A 23860-nucleotide genomic window follows, 5' to 3' on the forward strand; every position below is an offset into this window, starting at 1 on the left:
TATATATATATATATATATATATATATATATATATATATATATATATATATATATATATATATATATATATATATATATATATATATATATATATATATATATATATATATATATATATATATATATATATATATATATATATATATATATATAGGGATATCAATTTCAATTAGAAAGACAGACATTTGCTGTTTTTAATAGTAGCAGACCCCAAATTTAAACAAGAAAGAAACATGGGTAGAAAATCGACAAAAAATTAGCTAGAACCGTGTGGTACCAAACAGATTAAGAATATGTATCCTTCTTTTGCAGGTTTAGTTGACTTCAAGAATACACAGATTTTCTAATGTTTTAATTTTACGGACGGAAAGCTGTGTCAAACTCAACTAGTTTGTGTTTATTATTTATTTTCATGGTTCAATGCGGCAACACTGATAAAAATGTGGGTACTCCCCTATGAATCTCATAATTTTAAAACAACCAAGAAGAAAGACGAAAAAATCGCGTTCTTAAATTATGAATAGACCTAAGTTGAGCTTAAGGGGCAAAAAATATTTTTAGTTTAAAGTTTTAAGGACCAGGAGAGCTGAGGTAGCAGAGAATAAACATAATGTTGCTGTTACAGGGTACAAATACAAAAGTGAAAGACAGAGAAGCAAGTGCTACTATTGGGGTTGGTTTCTTAAACTAGACAGGGCTTATTGGTCATTGGATGCCAATTCATTATTTGATTTATTTGTTCAAAACTGTTCCCAAGGACTTACCATAAGAGAGCATGAATGAAGGGCTACCCCCTCATGTGACAATGAATATAAGGTCATTGACTCTTTCTGGCCTTATGAATAAATGCTGTCTCTAGAGAATTATTGTCTGTTGTTTGAGCCAATCACCAGCACAGCTGGTAATTATGTAATTGGAAAGGTCTGAGATGCATTGTCAAGTGCTAAATGATATTACAAATCTTGAAATTAAAGTGGTATTGATCTTTGAATTTCAGTGTATCAAATGGGGAAAAAAGAAGAAAGTAATGGGCGGCTAATATAAATTCAAAATAAAATGTAGTACTTATAAACTAATTCCTAGGAATAATTAAAAAATGGGATATTAGCATAATTATTCATCGTACACCAAACGACAAGTGGTACTGAAAGTTACAGTTGGATCCCCCTTTCTGTGCTATCAAACAGTTCGTGGTAACGAACTGTAAGTAAGGAAGTACTCGGCCCAATAGTAACCGACGCTCTAAAAAACAGGAATTTTGACACGAGTAGATAGCTCAAAAGAATTGACTTTTTCTGCTAATTCCAAATATATAAAGTTCATTAGGTTTAATCTCAAGAATCAAAACCTACTATCCCGAGAAATTTGCCTGATTTTTGATAAAAAGGTGTAACACACCTATAAAGTCAAGCTATCCTGATGAGAATCACACCATCAGATTGAGCATATCAGCGAACTCTATTGTTTGGGTTTCAAGTTCCTTTCTACAAAAATGTGGAATTTTGCATTTTTTGGCAGATCAAAGATCAAAAGTGTGTGTTTATTTGTTGTTGTTTTTTCCAGTGTGGGTTTTTTAACGCCATGGTGGTTCTCTGCCACCGTATGTTTTCTGCCACCCAGAAAATCTTGTATGATCAAGAGGACTAGTTGGGTCAGAGCTGACAGGTTAGGTTAGTCTATGTCTATGTCTATAATAATAATAATAATTTATTTATCACCCACTTCACAAAAGAGAGGTTAAGTAAAGTAAATACAAAAGAAAAACAGCAAAAGTAAAACAAGAAACAAATTTAATCACATACAGAAAAAAGACGGATAAGGCGATGAAAACATCCTAGCCTATAAAGCGCTTCAATAGCTAGCTTGGCAGATAATTTTTCGAAAGCACCAGTAATATCTGTCGCACAATACTTTTTAACCAGTTTTGTATTCCGGTAAGAACGAGGTAGATATAAAAGAAATTTGCAGTACCGGTAATAATTTATGCGAATACGTTTTAGATCACCAGTCAACAGAAGTGGCTTAATACCAGAACAGAAGAGTACAGAATGACCACAAAATTTGAGTAAAGCCGAGTTAGCACTCTTCTCCTATAATATCCACGATCTGCTACAATCTTAGCCTATGTCTATGTCTATTTCTATGTCTGTCCTTATGTCTATGTATATGTTTATGTCTATATCTATGTCTATTCTGACCTACCTGAATAAAAGGTGGCGGAAAACAAATGGTGGCGGAAAACCGCGGTGGCGTTAAAACACAGCTATCTTTTTTCCAGGGGTGATTGTATGGAACCAATGGTCCTAGAAAATACAAAGTTACCTATTTTTAACGGAAAACGGAAGTTCAAATGCCTTTTTAAAGTGATCAGGAAAATTGGAGGACAATTAGCCCTCCTTCCACAACTATTTTTCTCCAGACACACTTGATTGTTTTTTTAGAAATCAAATAGAAAAAAATTATTTTTTTCAGTTGAAATTATGGAGCAACATTAAAACTTAAAATGAACAGAAATGATTCTGTATATAAAGGGGGCTGTCCCTCCTCAGCCCTCGTTCTTTACATTAAAGTCTGGTTCTTTGTCCTAACTCCTTAGGAAAGACTATTCAAACACAATGACCCCCCCCTAATTTTGAATGAGAAATATTTTTAAAGAACTTTCTAACTTTAGCGTAAAGAGCAAGGGTTGAGGAAGGGACAGTCCCCCCCACTTACAGAATAACTTCTGTTCGTTTTAAGTTCTAAGGTTGGTCCATAATTTAGTTGACAAAACTTGTTTTATATAAATTTAATTAATAAAGAAAGACTAAGATGGTTTGGCTTTGTGTTATAGATGATAGGTGATAGATTGCCAAAGATTGTGATTTTTGACCATCCGTCTGGGGCCGAAAGAAAAGAAGGGTGTCCCCGATTTGGCCGGGAAGAGGTCATAAAAGAAATTGGAACTTGATGAGAGGGAGTAAAAAGTAAAGCTGTAAATGTAGAAGTAGTAGCGTCAATTGGTAGGAGGGGTGTTCACCCAACCCCAGAGTTTTTTGCCCCCCTCATGTTTCAAAAAGTATCTCTTTTAGTTATTTTGTCGGAAATGCCCTTTTTTACTATTTTTATTGAAAAAAATAGAGAAAAATAAAATTGCCTTAGATTACGAGAAATACATCTTGACCCTTTCGTAAAGTTTTCACCACGGGATACCACTTTCGTATTGACACCACAGGATAGAGAAAAAGCCTGTTTAGTTACTTCGGCCGATTTTTGTCCGTTGTATTTTTTTTTTACTTAAAAAAAAAATGCGATTTCATCAATTAAAAGACTTTGTTTGAATGATCATTCCAGTTAGGTTTCCAACGGTCAATTTTATTTTAAAGCAGTGGGGACGTGCTAGTTCAAAAGGAGTTATGTTGCACAACCTAAATAGTAAAATTGCTGAAAAAGGGTTTCGAAAAAGTTTCGAGTACGAGTGCGTTAAGAGCTAGTTTTCTAACCCTTTTCTTACACTCAATTCTATTCTAGGCATTGCGGCAAAAGGGATTATGTTACACAAACAAACTTTTAATGGAAAGTAAAAATTGTGTTTCTTATTTAAACGTTATCCAGGGAAAGTCAGATTGTGCAAGGTTTAGTTATTGATTTAGTGGCAAAACACCTTTCAATAAGAAAAGGCCCACTTCTCAATTAATACTATGAGTGAGGCAATGGGGCATATCACATTTGGGAGACAAGTATTATAAGAACCAAACGTGCTAGGAGAAAATTAAACAAACTAATTTATAGAATTTAAGTAGAAGATAAAACTAACTCTAGTCCCATGGAATTTTAATTTTAGGCTACAATCCAAAAAAATATTTTTCACAATGACATTACGACACCCAAGACTTTGTTGAAATGTGCTTGAACGAATAAAATAATGAATGATTCTTTTGGGACTTTATCCGACTGAAATCAATGCTTCAGCTTCACAACTAGTGAGGCCAAAAATTTGAACGGATCTTTTGTGGTTCAAGATATTAGGAACTGGGTGTCATAATCACGTCAAAAATTGATGGATTTGATTTGTGGACATTAGGTGTTATATTTATGATTTGAATGGAGGGCTTTCATATTTAACTTGAATGTTTGATGGTTCTTTAGTCTTTGCTTTAGAGAAGCTATGACGCTTCATTGCTTATACTGAAATCCAGAAAAATAGTGCCAATAATAAATGACCCTTCAACAGACTTGGTTCTCTGTCAACTCTAGAAATTGTTCGAAGGCTTATTATATATATCCTAAACAGAATTGATGTCCTGTATTCTCCACTATATACTATCAGAGGCAACGCTATAGCTGTGCCTATAGCAAAGAGCCATTAGGTTTCAATATTTTATTTTTTTTTTCCCAGAGCCACTTCATACGAAAGGAGTGATCTTATAAAATTTGGAAGGGACTTTTACATTGAAATTGGTAGTTCTAGTGCCTTTTTAACATTCAAAAGTGATTGGAAGGGCAACTATCCCCCCACTCTCCCCCCCTAATGTATCTGATCAAAATTTTGAGATAGCCATTTTATTCAAAATAGTCCAAAAGAAAAATAACTATGCCTCCTGGGTCGACAAAAACCCCATAGCCCAGATGGCAAGGGCTGCAAATTATGTAAGTTGTCCATTATTTAACATATAAGGTTTTGTTTCAAGGGGTGGTCGTAGAAACTTTGGAAGGGCTCATTCGGTTGGAAATCAAAAGCTCTAGTTTCATTTTAAGGTTACCCTGTATGAAGTTTTAGCTGATAAAAATTTCCAAGGCTTTTTTTTTAAGAAAACTTTCTGTTTTCTGTATGTTTTGACAACTTATTTACGCTACAAAGGAATATTCAATTGACCATTTTTAGCATCATGAATTTTGTTCATTTTACCATATAACATAGAATTGATTATAAGTAGGGGGGGTCAGAGTAAATATTTGATAAATCTTGGGAGGAACTCTGTTTTAAGGTTGTTCAAAAACTCTTAAATTATGTTTTTAAGAGTTTGACGTTCCAAGAATCAAATTAATGTCTTTTTAAGTATTTTTTTTTCTTCATTGGAATTTTGAAACTGATAAAATTGGATGTAATCTTTGTCTTTTTTTTATCCCAAAACTCTGTTGTGTTACGTGGATGAAACTTCCACAAATATATTCAGATGGCTTAAAATAGAGTTTCTCCCAAGATTTATGCAATATCTACCCTGGCCGCTACCCCAACTAATAATCAATGTTTTATAAATATGTTAAAATCAACAATAATCATTATGCCAATAATGGTCATATGAACATTTTTTCGCAGCTTAGATAATTTGTTAAAACTTACAAAAAACAGAAAGATTTTTGTTAAAATAAAAATCGGATCTTTCGTTCTTTTTATTGGCTAAGAATTTCACACAGAAGAACCAATCAGATGGAATTTACCTTGCTGGTCTTCTTTCTAGCCTAAAAATTCACACAAGAACCAAACAGGTCTAAAAAGGCGGTATTATTGGCTTCACTTTCTGGGATGGGTCTAAAGAATAACATGGATCGGCCTTAAAAATAATACGTTGTAGATGTAAATATATGAGATTAAAGCAACCTTTTTACGCTCAATTATATACAGCAATAACCTCTCTTTTTCACTTTAGAATCAATCTGATTTTTTAATTAATTTTATTAGTATTCATTTTTCTTTTTAACTTCTTGACATGTTTAGTGAATGAATGTTTTAAACGATCTGATGACATAGGGTGGCATCGATTTTTATTAAAAGCTAGGCAAAAAATGAACAATTTTTAAAATGATTAATTTTGTTGACGTTTCAACTAAGTGCTTTCTTGTTTTTAGTGCACACTGGAGAAGTTATCGGTCAGTGCAATAGAAATTTTAATTTTGACAATTTCTTCTAAAGCTCTGAGGAAAATAAATAATCTTAAAGCGTCAGAACCATGACTCACGATCACTTCTATTTGATTTTTCAATTTATAATGAACGGATGGCCAAAACTGTTTGGAAATTGGCATGAATCGTCAATATAAAATTATTGTTTCTTCCTTCAAGCACGAACTAAAATAAGAGAACGGCGAATTTGGCCTTAGGCCACTCAATCTTTTATATTTTAAAGAATGAAATTTCAAGAGTTTGATTTCATTTATTCTTTAACTCTACCCCTGAAAAAGTAATATAAATTTAAGCATGAGTATATTTTTAGTCACTGAGTAAATTGTGTAATTGCCTGCCCAAGGGCTTGCCTAACTTTAAAATCCCAGCACACCATGTAGCGTGAGTTGCGCACGGCGGAATTGTGTCACAAGTGGCACTTAGTAAACAGCGCATGAAATGAAGACGCATGGGGGAGCGGTAGCACTCCACACGTGGCACTCTAAAATTTACACCAAGTAGTTGAAGGTTGTTAATCCTTCGAGTTTAGCAAGGGCCTTTGTATTGATTTCCTGGAATGTGACGCATTTACCATATAATAAGGGGGGGTGTCTATGGCAATTTTTTTCTTTCCTTTTGTATTTTTACAGATTGAACTTCACTGAAGGAGATACAAATTGGAGGGAGTACAAATAAAAAAAGGATAAAAAAAGAGAAAAAACCATCATAGCTGTCACACAGTAGAATCTCTATAATTATTGATTTTATTTTTCATTAAGCCTACTCTAAGATATTTTTAGAGACAAAATAAGTTATGTCAGTTTAAATCAGCCAAAAACAAGTTTAAAAAAAAATACCAGTGTGCCAGGTAAAACAAAATTAGAAACAAAGAAAAAATAATTGATGCTAATTAACAAAAATAGGCGGCTATACTTTTAATTAATTTCAAAGCTTAACAAAATTCGTAGCGTAGTTGCCCAATCAAAAAGTAATTAGAAAAAAAAGTGTAGTTTTTTTCAGTATCAATGCCTTTATTAATTTTATGTATCTGTAACCTGTACAGCATTTGAATGCCTAACAAGGGCAACCAACGAACTCCAAAATAAGAAAAAGTGTGCTTTGGTGTTTTCTAATTTATATGAAATCTTCAAATATAAAAGAGCACTGTGTTATAATAAAAATGTTTTTTCTTGTTTGTCCCTGAGTCTATCCTTACTTATAGTTCGTTATCTACGAACGGTTTTCGTTCACTTTCAAATTCAGAAAATTTGATTAATTAGTTTGCTAATTTGTGTGCCAATACTGAGGAAGTTGGTAATCCTTTGATAGTAGCAGTTGCCAAATTAAACAAAAATTAATCTGGGTGAAGAATCAGCAATAAAAGCAATAAAAAAATATTACACCAAACATCTTAAGAAGGTGTAGATTTTCCTTGAAGGTCTAGTTGTTTTTCAGGATCAACACAATGTTAATGTTTGAGCTTTTAACGACGAGAAGCGTTTACAAATTTAACTAATTAGTTTTGCTAATTTATTTTTGCAGTTTAATGTTTCAACACTGAGAAAGTTGGTAATTCTTTTATAGTAGCCGTTGCCAAATAAAAAAAAAACTAACCTGGGTGAAGAATAAGCAAAAATAAGCGTAGTTGTCTTTCGGGATCAACACGTTGTTAATATATGTGAAAAGTGTTTTCGAATTTAACTAATTAGTTTTACTCATTTATTTTTAGTTTGAACGTGCCAACAATGATTGAAATCCTGCAGAGCCCTAACAACTTCAAAATGTTGAAATGACCAATATAAATCCTTATAAAATCCTGCTTAAGCACAAATAAACCTAAAATGTACGCATGGGGCACCATGTTATTTTTTTTTAAATGTATTTTTGGGGGGGAAATTGTAACGAATTGGAGGATCTGAAAAATGAGTTTTTTTTTTAGTGTTAACAGATAGAAGGAGGGTGGAAGGGATTGTAGGATCACGAGTTAGAACGACATTAGGGAATCTGTCTAAGTATACTGATGAAGGTCTGATACATCGTGAAAGATATATCTCTTGATAAATAATTTCGTGAAGATTCATATACAAGTACGTTTTTCTGTTTAATTTATTTGTATTTTTTTTTCGGTTTTGTTATGTTTAGGCTATGTTCTGTTTTTTTTTTCCTATGGTCCAATGGCTTTTTTTGGAAATACATACATACATACCTACATTAGCATACACTTGGGTCTATGTTTAGCATTAAAAATAATTTCTAATAGGCCAAAAAATGTGCGATCCCAAGTTCCTCCCAAACACAAATTCTGGTGTTGCTGTGTAGCATGTAAAGCCTATATTGTTAATCACAAAGAAAAAAAACGAATCAGCATTTTTTGTCATTTATGCCGAGATATTCTTTTTGATGTTCCATGGATGATAAAAGTGTCATCTGAAGTATTCTTATTCCCATACATTCCCGATAAATCTCGGGCCCACGAATAAAACAATATGAGTCGAGCCTCGAATCTTGCCAAGCATCTTGTCAAAACTCGATTCTTAGAATGGTTGTCGGGAGTCAAATAATTCAGGAAATAAATTTGAAACAGTGGGACTCATTGATTTCCTTGATTTATTGAAATGTGTCTCTTTTTCTTCGAGTTTTCGCCTCTTGTTAATTTTCTCGGTCGCTAATTAATACTATAAGATCTGAAACACTGTCACTCACAATTAATGTTTAGGTGTAAGTACCACACGTAGACACGCACATACACAATACCAAAGTACACAGCAAGTACTACACGTAATGCAGGCAGGGAGCATTTATACTGCTCCTTGCTTCCATAAAATATACAATAATACAATAATATGCATAAATATACAATAGAATATTATTTTTATAGAATTTAATCCATAGAATAATATGTAATTAGTAATCAGAATAATATTCCAGGATTTTTTTATTTTTGATTTTATATTTTCTCATGAGATTGCCCCCTCCCACACTAAATTGTCGTATCTCTCCTCTCTTAAAACTACCAATTTTAGATTTTGATTATCCAAACAATTTTGCTTTCTGGTCTATTCTGTTTACAATGATAAATTGTCTCTTTTACCAAAACTAATTGACTGAACCAAGTCCAACCATGTGACACCAATTCTAAAGGCTATCTCTATATGGTCATATAATTCACCTATTTTTTCTAGCAAGAAAAATTAAATGAAAAATTCCTGGGGTATTTACCTAACCCTCTTCACATGGAAATTTTCGCATCTATTCTCTTTTTTCAAAAGTCAAATTCTCACAAAACTAAATTACAAAAAGCAATAATAAAGGAATATTTGAAGAGGAATGTTTACAAAATGCTTCCCGCGCTATCCATGTATCAAACAGTTTGTGGTAAAGAGCTATAAAGTAAGGAGCGACCCGGCTTAGTAATAACCGAAACTCTAATGTTGACACTAATAGATATATAAAAAGAATTAGATTTTTACGCTGATTTTAAATATATAAGTTTTATTAAATTTAGTCTTACCCATCAAAGTTTGCGAGCCTGAGAAAATTTGCCTGGTTTTCGAAAAATAAGGGATACACCCCCCAAAATTCATAAAATATTAATGAAAATCACACCATCAAATTCAACGCACTTGAAAACCCTACGTAGAGGTTTGAAGCTTCTATCTGAAAAAATGTGGAATTTTGAACTTTTTTGCCAAAAGAAAGATCACGGATGCGTGTTTATTTGTTTTTTTCCCCGAACGGTGATAATATGGACCCAGTGGGCCAAGAATACCGGGAAAAAGATCAATGTAACGGAAATTAAAAGCTCTAGTGTCCTTTTTAAGTGATCAAAAAAAATGGAGAGCATATAGGCCCCCTCCCACGCCACTTTTTCCCAAAATCATCTGATCAAAATTCTGAGATAGCTATTTTGGTCAGAATAGTTGAAAGCTCTAAAAACTGTGTCTTTGGAGATAAAATGACCCCCCAGAGCCCCTGGGTAAAGGTTTTTAAGATATAAAGTTTGACTTGGTTTACGTATAGTGTTTGTTATTGGGAAGCATGCATACATTTTTTGGGCGGGGATGAGAGGACGGATTTTTTGCTCAGTGATTTCGCACAGGGAGAATTTTTCATGGAGAGGGAATTTCATAGGGTATGAATTTTTCCGGGATTGAGGGATGCGAAATTTCTTTATTTGTCTCGCTTTCTCTTTACTGGCTCAGTTTTGCGCGTGGAGGTGTTATTAGTAAGTGTCCGTGGTAAAATTTTGCCAAGACTGAATTGTCCAGAGGATATTTCCGTGGGGAGGGGGATTTTTCCGTAGAGGTGAAGCCAGATTTCCTGGCGTTATTTAAAAAACAAAAAGAAGTTAAATAAAAAACAAGTTTTTTCTACTGAAAGTAAGGAAGAATATTAAAACTTAAAACAAACAGAAATTATAACATATACGAGGAGGGTTGTCCCCTCCTCAGCATCTCGCTCTTTACGCTAAAGTTTAAATTTTGTCCCAATTCTTTAAAAACAACTCCTGAAACACAAGGCTCGTTTGATTAGAACAATTGACTTTTTTTACAAAGTAACATCTTTTTTTTACAAATGTCAAAAAACTTTACCGTGAAGAGCGAGGTGTTGAGGAAGGGAAACTCCCCCTCGTATGTGTATAATTTATGTTTGTTATATGTTTTAATATTGCTCCTTACTTTCATTTGAAAAAACTTGTTTTTTTTATTTAATCATTACTAGGGTCGATCTAAATATGTTCGTTATGCCTAACCTTCAATTACACTAAATGTAGTAATTGTGGATAGTAATTGTGGATATTTTTCATATAGGCTACATATTATGTGAAATGCTAAATTACTGACTTTATCCATGGCATCTAAATTCATTTATTAGTAGGACTAGGGGTCTCCTTGTTCTGAATTTCTGATGATTCTTCTGGATTTTCTAGAATTTTTTTATCCTAAATTTTCTTTATCTCCTTATACGGTTTCTATGGAATTCTCCACCCTTCTGCAATTTCCTGGGTTTTTTTACTCCACAAATACCACTTTACTCGAAAGGAGAATACATTTAGCATTGTGATTTCACCAACAGAAAAAGAGAAAAGTGCCGAGTTCGAACCAGGGGGCAAGATTCGGAGTCTTTTGCTCTAAATAATGGGCTAGCCGGGCTGGTAAGTTTGATTTCCACTTTTGATGTATTTACCACTAAAAATAATAGGGATTTCCATTAAGATATTCTCTTTAGAGTTATAAAAATATACCAATTATTTAGGTACGATACCTCTACCTACACAGCTAGTGGGCTTGTCATTTTTCTTTACGCTATTGATGGACATGACGTATAAACTAGATTTCTTCTTTAAATTCATAGTCTGTTACTATTTATTCAGGTCGACAGCTATGTCAGAGTGGAAAAATCACGGTCTACGCATGGGCCACATGCAGCCTGCCAAAGGCATTACTATTTATAGGAGCTTAAAATTATTAGTTAAAAGAAAAAAAGGCTTATTAACATGTCCGTCTACTTTAAAAAAGAACCTACCTAATTATTTTCTTTTCTTTCATTCTAAATAAAACTACTAAAATACTAAAACTAGTATACTAGTGAGCATAAATATCATATACTTATATATATATATACTTATATATATATATACTTATCATATACTTATATATATATATATATATATATATATATATATATATAATATATATATATATATATATATATATATATATATATATATATATATATATATATATATATATATATATATATATATATAATATATATATATATATATATATATATATATATATATATATATATATACATATATATTCTGTTTGAGAGAGAAAAAGAATATAAAAAAACAGATTCATTAAATATAAATTTTTTTACTATAATATGACAAATATGGTAATATTCAGGAAAAAAAAAAAATCAATTTAACAAACATAAAAGTGTATTTTCTTTTCAGTGATCTTTTTTGGCTATTTTGAGCATCAATCATTTAATCATACAAGCAGTAAGAACTTACACAGGGTTCTGATTTACATTATATGCTCTGATTTTGACCTACTAACCTTACTCACTTATTCTGATATTACCTTACGCACTCTGATTTATTCTAATTTACCTTAGCATCAATGCCTTACTTAGGATTCTGATTTAGGAGAGTGGTTCGACTATGGAAAAATTTTTTCCAGCCGTTAATTATTCAACAGAATATATTCATCTGATGTTTCACCTCTTTGGGGAGGGGGAGGTTTTTAAGCCAAAACCCCTTCTCCATAATACGACGTTGGCTTCTGTCCATAGTTTTTGCGGCCCTTGGATTGAAACGTTTGCCCACGCCCAATCTATGTCGTTTGACTGGTACAATTTTCAGAAATTAGAACAAAAATTAGAAATTAGACTTACGAAACTTTTAATGCTGAAAAATGTTAAGTATGCAGTAGAGGATTGTCTTTTGTTTTTCTTTTCCATGATATTTCCAAAGAGAATAATTCCCTTCCCGAAATCCAGCACCAGGTCCTTTCCAACTGGTTCCAGAGAATTTCCACGTCGTAAATTTTCAGGGAAACAATGCTCTGAGTTGGCGTTTTAAAGAATAGATTGCCCGAGGGGCTTTCCATTGTCAGCTTTATATTCCATTGTTCATGGATTTAGCCAATAGGACTTCAACATTAAAGCCAATAGGAAATGATGAACCGCGTCGAATCTATTGTTATCGCCACGAAAACAATCAAATAGGAGGAGTCGGTTAGGAAAACAATGCACAGGTGAGAAGTTCCACTGTAATTGTCACAGAGCTCATTAAAAATTTGTTAAAAGCGCCTTGTCTTTCGGTCTAAATTCGTCCGTAGGGATTTTATGGCGAGGAAAGGGGACAAGGCTGTAAACATCTTTCAGGGTTGGGGCCAAGGATTGATAATAGTATTACCGAATTATATAGGTCACTTATAAGAATGAAAATTGAAGCTGGTATCGGCAAAATAATCACTAACGTCATCCGTCGTTTGGCGTTCCTTGGCATTTTTTGGGTTAAATAATAAGGCAAAATTAGTGTACTCAGTATAACTGGCAATATTTGCGGATTAATGAGTCTCTGATCTCAATTTTCAAAGAAAATTTAGTTACGAAGCTTAGGAAAAGGCCAAGAAACGCCGAATACTAGAAGGCATTGGTGATTTCTTTTCAAGACTAGTGCTAGTTCTGACTCTTCAAGGTTACGCGTGTTCTTTGAGTCTTAGTAGTAAAAAGGCTAGCTTGTTTGTTTTGGCTCTTTGTGTTTCAGTTTTAGTTTTATGTGTTCACTATATATATCTTGTTTTTATTAGAGGGGGAGGCCATTACTCCTCCTTTAACTGGAGACCACCCTGGAGCTGGTACATAAGGCTCCTCAAACTAGGCATAAAACTCCAGAGGGAGATCTATGTTTTTATTAGGGTATTCAAGAATTGCTAAGCCAAGCTAAGAATTAACTTTGGGAAACAGGCATAGTTATTCTGGGCTACAAAGAAATGGTGATCTCTACAAAGAAATGGCAATCTCCACTAAGAAAGGTTTGACTAATTTTACAAGAAGTGTTATTATTCAAATTTGCTTTTTCCAATATACAGGATGATTTTGTTTTTGTCAAAACTTTCCATAAAATTCATGTCTGGCAACTCCAATAAAGGTACCGAAGGAGCTCGAAGGAAGTTAAAAAGTCTTGATATTGAATTTAAAGCTGGTACTAAAATTTAATTAAGACAGGTATTTTAAAAAGCGATCTATGCTCTTGAAGTAACTATGAAAACATACACTAAAAGTTTTTCTATGCTAAAGCTTCAGTTTTTTTTTACAGTATCCCAAATTTTCACAGTAGAATGTGAACACGTTTATTTTACAGCAATTCTTTAAAAAATCTTTTTTTACCATTTATTATCTATGGTGCAATCTCCAGAAAAGCATAACTGGAAAATAACCTGAAAGATTGACTACGATATATAAATAAATAACACCAGATACTAAACGGTACCCCCCGGCTTTTCCCCTGGAAAAGTGCAGGAATCGGTTAGCATACTTGACATGGAATGAAAATATTGAACAGGCAATGGAGAGGGTAGAATTGTAGCTATATCATTTTGCTTTGGGCTTTGTGCAACATCATAAGAATTTCCTTGTTATAAGTTTGAAGACTTGGATCGAATACAAGATAATACAGTCCAAACTATATAGTAAAAACTACTAGACTAGTTTTAGTGTGGAATTTATATATTTTTCATTTTCAGCTTCGCGTCCATGCCCTCGTCCTCCCAAAATAATTTTTGAACCATATTATATAAATAACAGTTCAAATAAGGATAAATCCTTTCATTAGACAGTGAAAAACTATGACAAGAAAACTTTGAATATTTCGATCGCATATACAGTGACCATCAGCAGATAAAAAAAATGGATTCATGGCTAATAGATTTCTAATAGATTAAATCTAATAAAAGCATTCATCCCTATTTGAACTGTTATTTTTGAGTCATGGAAACACAGGAGGGTCTTCAAAAACACCTAAGCATATTTTTTAATTTCTAGTGTAGACCATGCAATTTACCTACTTTGTGTCCTTTTGAAGTAGCCCCCATCTCCAGTAATTTTCGGCCCCTCCCCAAAGTAAGCTTCTGCGTATATGGCTGATCTAAGACGTTTATATATTCCGAGGCAATTTTCTTGGGAAAGCTTGGTAAGCCTTGGCAAACCTAAGAATTCAGAAAAAACGAAATTTTTCATCCGATTCTACATAAGAGATTTTTTAAGGCAATGAATAAAGATGACGGATAAGTGTACTGCATACGTGTACATCTTCTTGATAACATAGGGAAAAGGAAAACATATAACAGTTCTGATTTAAAAATTACGTTTGTGTAAAGAAATCCAGCAATTTCTAAAGGGTGGGGTAGTGGAAATTTCTTAAAAATGGCTAGAACCCCTTCTATAAATATAACTTGATTATCCTAAAGCAGGACTACCCAAAACAAAGATCACACCCACCCCGGGACCCTATTAATATTAAGCATATATGGTATGCAAGCACAAACGCTAAGGGGTGCAGTCCAAGTGGGCAAATATAACAGGTTTCATTCTCCATGAAATACGTATTTTATTCGGAATAATTTTATACCCATTGAAATTCCATCAATCCTTCCATGGAAAAGTTTCTACATACACATTTTAATTCCTTATCACATCACGAGATCCTACTTTTGAGAAAAGTAAAGATGTTTCCCGCCATTGGGACGATTTTCTAACCAGATTATATTTCCTGGAAATAATAAATTAAATTTTTCAGAAATCTATTGAATTTTCGATTATGTAAAATAGCTTTCGACAATGTATTGGCTGTTAATCACGCGAATTTCGACTTGCAAATTATTCTTTCAGTGATATAAATTCATAAAAACTTAGGGGGGGGGGGGGCAAAGTGTATTTTTCAAAATGCAGGTGGGGATTTGTCACTTTTGTCAATTTTTCAAACGAAAATACTCCCAAAAAGGCATTTTTCAATGTAAATAGCAAACAAGATTTTTCAAATTCAAGTGGGGGACGGGGGAATTCTAGAGGATACGTCCCTCTCAATAGGCGTTGCTGTATTCTTTTAATAGCATGGTGTAGGTTTTATTTTACTTGTTTTTCTTCCACAGTGTTTTTTAATCTGATTTGTAGAAAGATTTTGTCGCAGATTTATTTTCCCAACCTGTTGGCATTAGAAAGTATTTACTCTCGGTAATTGTCCATTCGGTAATGAAAGATTTGTCACCAGGGAAATGGCTTTGTCTTTGCTGTCAGGACCAAAGCCCGATTGTCACTGCTTTCCAATCACTAACATAATAATCAATGAAAAGAAAGTAGGTAACGATGTCGTCAGAAACAGGAGTTTTCAAAACACTGCTTTTCGCCTTAGAATACAAAAAAAATGTTAATTATTAAAAACAAAAGCAAGGAAGGAACAGCTGTTTTTAGTTAAGGTAGGTCAGAGTTGTGTTAACTATCTCTTGGGATGTTGATCTTATTAGTTCATTTTATTATTAATAGTATTAGTTAATATGGTAATCGTGTATTATACCGACCACGTTCAAGAAGTGAAGTTCAATAACTTAAAATAAAATATACGAAAATATGATGAAAATGTAAGACTTTAGTAAGAAAACTAAGGGAACCACAACTAAGAATTATGGAAAACAGGCCACCCAGAACGCATATTATTAAATACCTAACCACCCTGTTTATATTAAATATTCAATTAAAGTATACCTAAACCATAGTTTTCAAACAGTTCGTGGTAACGAACTGTAGTAAGGAGCGACCCGGCTCAATAGTAACCAAAACTCTAAAAAATGGAATTTTGATACCAATAGCTACATCAAAAGAATCGCATTTTAATGCTGGTTTTAAATATATAAGTTTCATCAAGTTTAGTCTTACCCATCAAAAGTTAAGAGCCTGAGAAAATTTGCGTTATTTTAGAAAATAGGGAGAAACGCCCCCTAAAAGTCATAGAATCTTAACGAAAATCACACCATCAGATTCAGCGTATCAGAGAACCCTACTGTAGAAGTTTTGAGCTCCTATCTACAAAAATGTGGAATTTTGCATTTTTTGCCAGAAGGCAGATCACGGATGCGTGTTTATTTGTTTTTTTTTTTTTTTTTTTTTTTTTTTTTTTTTTTTTTTTTTTTTTTTTTTTTTTTTTTTTTTTTCCAGGGGTGATCGTATCGACCCAGTTGTCCTAGAATGTTGCAAGAGGGCTCATTCTAACGGAAATGAAAAGTTCTAGTGCCCTTTTTAAGTGACCAAAAAAATTGGAGGGCACCTAGGCCCCCTCCCACGCTAATTATTTTCCCAAAGTCAACGGATCAAAATTCTGAGATAGCCATTTTATTCAGCGTAGTCAAAAAACCTTATAACTATGTCTTTGGGGACGACTTACTCCCCCACAGTCCCCGTGGGAGGGACAGCAAGTTACAAACTTTGACCTGTGCTTACATATAGTAATGGTTATTGGGAAGTATACAGGCGTTTTCAGGAGGATTTTTTTGGTTTGGGGGAGGGGTTGAGAAGAGGGGGATATGCTGGGGGAACTTTCCTTCGAGAATTTGTAATGGGAGAAGAAAATTTCCATGAAGGGAGAGCAGGATTTACTAGCATTATTTAAAAAAAAAACAATATAAAAATAAAAGTGAAAAAGTTTTTTCAGCTGGAAGTAAGGAACAGCAATAAAACTTAAAACAAACAGAAATTATTACCCATATGAGGGGCTCGTCTCCTTCTAATACCCCGCTCTTTACGCTAAAGTATTTTCGGTAATTTCAACTACTTATTCTACGGCTTTTGTGATTCAGGGGGTCATTCTTAATGAATTGGGATAAAATTTAAGCTTTAGTGTAAAGAGCGAGGTACTGACGATGGGGCGAATCCCCTCATATATGTAATAAAAACATGAGAATACAAAAGTTCTTTACGTAAGCTAATTTATAAGTTACGTAAATCTTTTACCAATAAAAAGATTCGTAAAAAATTAAAAGTTCTAGTTGCCTTTTTAATTAACCAAAAAATCTGGGGGCAACTAGGCTTCGTCCCCCGCTCTTTTTTTCTCAAAATCATTCGATCAAAATTATGAGAAAGCCATTGAGCCAAAAAAAGAAATATGCAAATTTCGTTTTGATTATTCCTCTGCGGAGAGCCAAAATCAAAACATGCATTGATTCAAAAACGTTCAGAAATTAAATAAAAAAAAAAACAAGTTTTTTCAACTGAAAGTAAGGAGTGACATCAAAACTTAAAACGCACAGAAATTACTTCGTATATGAAAGAGGCTGCTTCCTCATCAACGCCCCGCTCTTTACGCTAAAGTTTTTTACTGTTTTAGAAAGAAGAATTGAGAGAAAGAGTCAAACTTTAGCGTAAAGAGCGGGGCGTTGATGAGGAAGCAGCCTCTTTCATATACGAAGTAATTTCTGTGCGTTTTAAGTTTTGATGTCACTCCTTACTTTCAGTTGAAAAAACTTGTTTTTTTTTTATTTAATTTTTTCACAAAGACTAACCTAATTATAACCGATTACAGATAGATAACCCGGTTTTTCTCAGATCTTACTGAGCAAACATCTTGAGTGTGTTCTGGATAATACAGTACTGTTAATGTATAGTGTTAATATTGTATCTTGTGATGTCAATATGTTAACCTGTTAATGCTATAATGTTAATATTATTATATCTAATGTTATTAGGTGAATTGCTTGAACTTGAACATGCAGCAAGACCAGAGTTTTCGCCTCATCTGATATCTGAAATTCAGACAGCTCCTGAATTTTTTTTTTTACTGTAAGCACCCCATTATGCTAAGAAACACGCTTTTATAGATACGTTAGGTAAGGCATACACCCAGATCTTCATCTTAAGGGTGAGGGGGGAGAGTCTGATGGTCTAAAAGGGGAGCAAAGTTTTTGAACATAGAGTGTAAGTATGGAAAGTTAGTAAGAAATTCTACAGCCGTTTATGAAAATATCCATAGGGAACGAACCCTGTGATACCCCAAACCACACACTTCTACATCAGGAGGTATAGGCTGGAACTATGCAATATATTTATAGCAGGAAGACCCTAGGGCTCTTGCAAAAAACAAATAATAATAGCAATTAAAATACTTCAACATTGCAACAACAAAAACGAATTATCAAGATAACTTTAGCTTTTAATATCAAACAATTTGATTAATGCATTTTGAAATAGAACAGTCTAAATAAATTTATCTTTTTTTGCTATACTTCTAAATGTAAATACAAATACTACATACAAGTACTAGAAACCTAACCTGGTTTTTAGCTAGTAAAGTTTATATATATCGAATAGGCTTGAAGACATAGAAATCCATAAAAGATGTTAATTTGACTAAGTGCCCACGTTACCCCTCCCCCCTTGGTTTTCAATATACCTTATTTCGGTATTTTCATTAAAAAATAGTCTTTTGTTAAACTGAAAAAGCACAAAATCGTCCCCTACACTTTGAAAAGTACACCCCCTTCCTATTACTGGGAATAGATTTTCCTGTTAGTATGTGATAATTCATCTTGTTTAAAGCCTCTTAATTTTGAAATTGGCATGAATCAATCATAGTTTAATTTTGTAAAACCACAAACATTAACGTGTTGCTGTTATGAAACTTATTTTTAAGCTGCCTTGAATTTTAAGAATCTTGAGAGAAAGAATTTCGGTCTCTGAAAGCTGGATCGGTGACTGTTGAATTTTCTTCTTTTTTATACCAGGACGCTATCCTTAAATTATGGTATAACAAAATGCTCTCGGACGTGGAGTGCCCTTATATGGTTGTCATGGGTTTTTAACAGGTATACCAGATGATAGCACCTTTTCAAATGTCAATGGGCCAAGTGAACCTTATATTACTCATTTATTTTACTTTACTTTTTTTTTAGCTTAGGACGAAAAATTTGCATCTCCTTATTCCTAGAATTTTCAACCAAAAAATACATCCCTTGCTCTCCCTTATCGCATCTTGCTTCTATCCATGTTTATTATACTACTAGTACTAGTAATAACTCACCACAGCACCAAGCCGCTTGAGGCCAACACAGCTACGCACGCCCCTCCTCCAGCCTAATATATCCAAGGCCTCCCTCTTTACACCCTCCCCCGAAGTTCCTACTTCCTTTAAATTTTTATTTATGACATCCTCCCATCCCAGACGGACGACCTGATTTCCTTGTAGCCACAGACGGTTTGCCAAAAAGGAGAGTCTTCAGCAATTTGTCATATTTAATAGTAAGATACTGTTGATGATATTCAGTGCCTTTTAGCATTAAAATTAACGCAGTAACAAAAAGTTGAATCACTCACATTGCTCAATTTTCTAAAACTACAAACACGAGCTGTGTTGCTGTTAGAATATTTATTCTTCCAACTGATTAGAATTCAAAGAAACTTGAGAAAAGGAATTTGAGTCTCTCAAAGTCGAAAACGTGATTCTAAACAAATGTTCTTTCTTTATTTTACTATTTCCAAGTTTTAAGAAACCAGCCAATCACCATTTCCCATTCTTGTCTTTCTCTTGTGCAAGCGCTCCAGATAGTTTTATTCTATATGCCCTACGGCGTTCCACTGTTCATTGAAACAGTTGCTGTTGTTTTGTCACAGTGATTAGGTGCTACAGCAAAGAGATGGAATAAAACTTCCATTTTTTATATAGTAAGTCATTGCTGACCTAGTCTTTATACTAATGATTTGAACCAGGCACGTACGCAGGAATTTTTCCGGGGGGGGGCCAAAACCTTCGAAACAGCAGATATAAAGTACTACTTTTTTATTTAGTAATGCAAAAAGCAGGTATATCGGAAAATACAGATCCTGTAGTATTGTAGCGGATGGGGGGGGGAAGAAGACTGAAGCCTCAACAGTGTGTTTTAGGCTCAGGTTGTGTTTATAGCGGTTTAGAACCAGTGATTAATCTATTATATCCCACTGAAAGGGAAATTTTAGGGTTAACAATGCAATATAGATTCTGTGGGGGGTAGTTCTTTTATTGCAAAAACGTAGATTTTAATGAAAAATGATAGTTTCCAAAATTGATCCATTAAAAGCTTTACTTTATCCTGAAAAGGGGGGATAAACGCCCTAATATCAAGGATAATTCTATTTTGCTGTGTAAAGCAAACTCTCTTTACAAAAAAAAAAAAAATAATAACAGCACAATTGCTAATTACTTCAAAGAGGGTAAAAAGTTAGAAAGACAATGGGTTAATAATTGGGCAGTGACTTGACCGGATAATGGCGTGCTGTAAAATCCCCCCAAAAAAGGCTTCACACATGTATTTAGATTCTTAATAAATGTTCTACTTTTGCCAGAAATCCCAAGAAACCATGGGGAAATTAAACATTTCACAAAGTTTCGGGGGGGCCGGGCCCGAAGGCCCCTCCCCCCTGCGTACGTACAGATTTGAACAGTTTATCCAAGTACCAAGGGCAGTGAAATGAAATCATATTGTTTGAATGGGCGAAGTAGAAGTATGAAATTTCAAACCCCCTGAATCGTGACAGCAAAAACTTTATGCCCATATAATTCCGCTTAATATGTCCAGTCTGAGCCTCAAGAATAAGTAAAAAGTAACAATGATAAAAGAAAAAATAAAGTAAAAGAAAAATTCAAAAGAAGAACTTCTATCTAGTGGTTTTTAAGCATATTTTAATATGTTAATTGAAGCCAAGCGTATCTTGTATTTTTAACACGGCTGTAAAAATATTATAGGCTACAGATACTTCGCATTAAAAACATCTAAGAACATCTAAAACGTTACGGATATAATTGTTTTTATATGCGTATAAAATGTTACGTATTCAAAGAAGTTCACTAAAAACATCTAAAACGTTGCATATACAATTGTTTTTATATACGTATATAACGGTACATATATATAAAGATGTTTATTAAAAACATCTAAAACGTTACACATATAATTGTTTTTATAGATGTATATAACTTTACGTATATAAAGAAGTTTATCAAAAGAATTTAAAACATTACGTATATAATTGTTTTTATAGATGTATATAACTTTACGTATATAAAGAAGTTTATCAAAAGAATTTAAAACATTACGTATATAATTGTTTTTATATATGTGTATAACGTTATGCATATACAGATGTTTATTAACAACATCTAAAACGTTACGCATATAAAAAGCTATAGCATATATCCCACTTGTGTCTCACGTAATAGTAAAGAAAAATAATTCTTGAAATCATTTCAAGTCTATTTCAATATTGTGATTGGAAAACACTGCATTTTGTGTTTCGAATAGAGCTGTTAATATCCTACATATTACTATGCATTGAATCATTTTCATAACTTATACATTATATTTATCATTTACATTTTAGTAAATCTAAACTGTTTCTTAAAATTATGACAACATGCGATTTACGTTCTTAAATGTTCAGTGACTCTAACGCATACACATCCCTTCGTTTGGGTACTACAGGTGCCGGTCAAAATCTTCCAAAGAAGGACGGTCCTGAAAATTTTTACAGGGTTTAGATTAGATTTAAAAATAATAAATATTGTTTTGTCTCTCTGTAAGTTTTTTTTGTTGGATGCTACAAAATTTTGTACTTTTAGTCTTCTAGGGGTGGGGGAGAGGAGGAATCTCCGCTTTCCTCCTTGGAACTTTCAATATTTTTGTGTAATCATTGTTATCAAACAGTTCGTGGTAACGAACTGTAGCAAGGAGCAACCCGGCTCAATAGTAACCAAAACTCTAAAAAATTGAATTTTGATATCAATAGCTACATCAAAAGAATCGCATTTTAATGCTGATTTTGAATATATAAGTTTCATCAAGTTTAGTTATACCCATCAAAAGTAACGAGCCTGAGAAAATTTGCCTTATTTAGGAAAATAGGGGCAAACACCCCCTAAAAGTCGTAGGATCTTAACGAAAATGACACCATCAGATTCAGCGTATCAGAGAACCATACTGTAGAAGTTTCAAGCTCCTATCTACAAAAATGTAGAATTTTGTATTTTTTGCCAGAAGACAAATCACGGGTGCGTGTTTATTTGTTTTTTTTTTTTTTTTTTTTTTTTTTTTCTTTTCCCCAGGGGTCATCGTATTGACCAAGTGGTCCTAGATTGTCGCAAGAGGGCTCATTCTAACGGAAATGAAAAGTTCTAGCGCCCTTTTTAAGTGACCAAAAAAATTGGAGGGCATCTAGGCCCCCTCCCACGCTCATTTTTTTCCCAAAGTCAATGGATCAAAATTTTGAGATAGCCATTTTGTTCAGCATAGTCGAAAACCATAATAACTATGTCTTCGGGGATGACTTACTCCCCCACAATCCCTGGGGGAGGGGCTACAAGTTACAAACTTTGACCAGTGTTTACATATAGTAATGGTTATTGGGAAGTGTACAGACGTTTTCAGGGGGATTTTATTTTGTTTGGGGGTGGGGCTGAGGAGAGGGGGCTATGTTGAAGGATCTTTCCTTGGAGGAATCTGTCATGGGGAAGAAAAATTCAATGACAAGGGCGCAGAATTCTCTAGCATTACTATAAGAAAACAATGAAAAATAAACATGAAAACGTTTTTTCAAATGAAAGGAAGAAGTAGCATTGAAACTTAAACGAACAGAGATTATTACGCATATGAGGGGTTCTAAAAATACTTTAGCATAAAGAGCGAGGTATTTAGGAGGAGATAAATACCTTGCTCTTTATGCTAAAGTATTTTTAGTAATTTCAACTATTTATTCTTTAAGGGGTCATTCTTAAAGAATTGGGACAAAACTTACGATTTAGTGTAAAGAGCGAGGTATTAACGAGGGTACAAATCCCCTCGTATACATAATAAAAATATAAGGTTATGAAAGTTTGTTACGTAAGTTAATTCTTAAGTTACGTATATTTTTTACTAATAAAAACGTTCGTTAAAAATTAAAAGTTCTAGTTGCCTTTTTAAGTAACCGAAAAATTGGAGGGCAATTAGGCCTCCTTCTCCACCCCTTATTTCTCAAAATCGTCTGATCAAAACTAAGAGAAAGCCATTTAGCCAAAAAAAGAATTAATATACAAATTTCATTTTAATAATTTATGTGCGGAGAGCCAACACCAAACATGCATTAATTCAAAAACGTTCAGAAATTAAATAAAAAAAAAACTAATTTTTTTAGCTGAAAGTAAGGAGCGACATTAAAACTTAAAACGAACAGAAATTACTCCGTATATGAAATGAGTGGTCCCCTCCGCAATCCCTCGCTCTTTACGCTAAAGTTGACTCTTTGCCACAATTCTACTTTTTAAAACAATTTAAAGCTTTAGCGTAAAGAGCGAGGGATTGCGGAGGGGACAACTCATTTCATATACGGAGTAATTTCTGTTCGTTTTAAGTTTTAATGTCGCTCCTTACTTTCAGCTAAAAAAATTAGTTTTTTTTATTTAATTTCGTAAAGAGAATGTACATTGCC

At 33.4% G+C, this 23860-nt stretch overlaps 1 protein-coding gene and 1 long non-coding RNA gene across 2 annotated transcripts in view; one reads left to right on the top strand and one right to left on the bottom strand.

Moving 5' to 3' along the window:
* Positions 1-19842, bottom strand: part of LOC136043955 (uncharacterized) — a 57992-nt gene extending 38150 nt beyond the window's left edge. Inside the window, exons 1-2 of the long non-coding RNA XR_010621763.1 lie at positions 19739-19842; positions 2204-2304 (exon numbers count right to left, since the gene is read on the bottom strand). This is a non-coding gene — a long non-coding RNA (uncharacterized LOC136043955). The remainder of the gene's footprint in view (positions 1-2203; positions 2305-19738) is intronic.
* A 148-nt stretch (positions 19843-19990) lies between these two features.
* Positions 19991-23860, top strand: part of LOC136043956 (transcription factor SOX-6-like) — a 146727-nt gene continuing 142857 nt past the window's right edge. The window contains exon 1 of the mRNA XM_065729031.1: positions 19991-20086. The gene's annotated coding sequence lies outside the window, so the exon portion shown is untranslated. The remainder of the gene's footprint in view (positions 20087-23860) is intronic.

Source organism: Artemia franciscana, chromosome 2 (assembly GCF_032884065.1).
Source record: "Artemia franciscana chromosome 2, ASM3288406v1, whole genome shotgun sequence".
Classification (NCBI taxonomy): Eukaryota; Metazoa; Arthropoda; class Branchiopoda; order Anostraca; family Artemiidae; genus Artemia; species Artemia franciscana.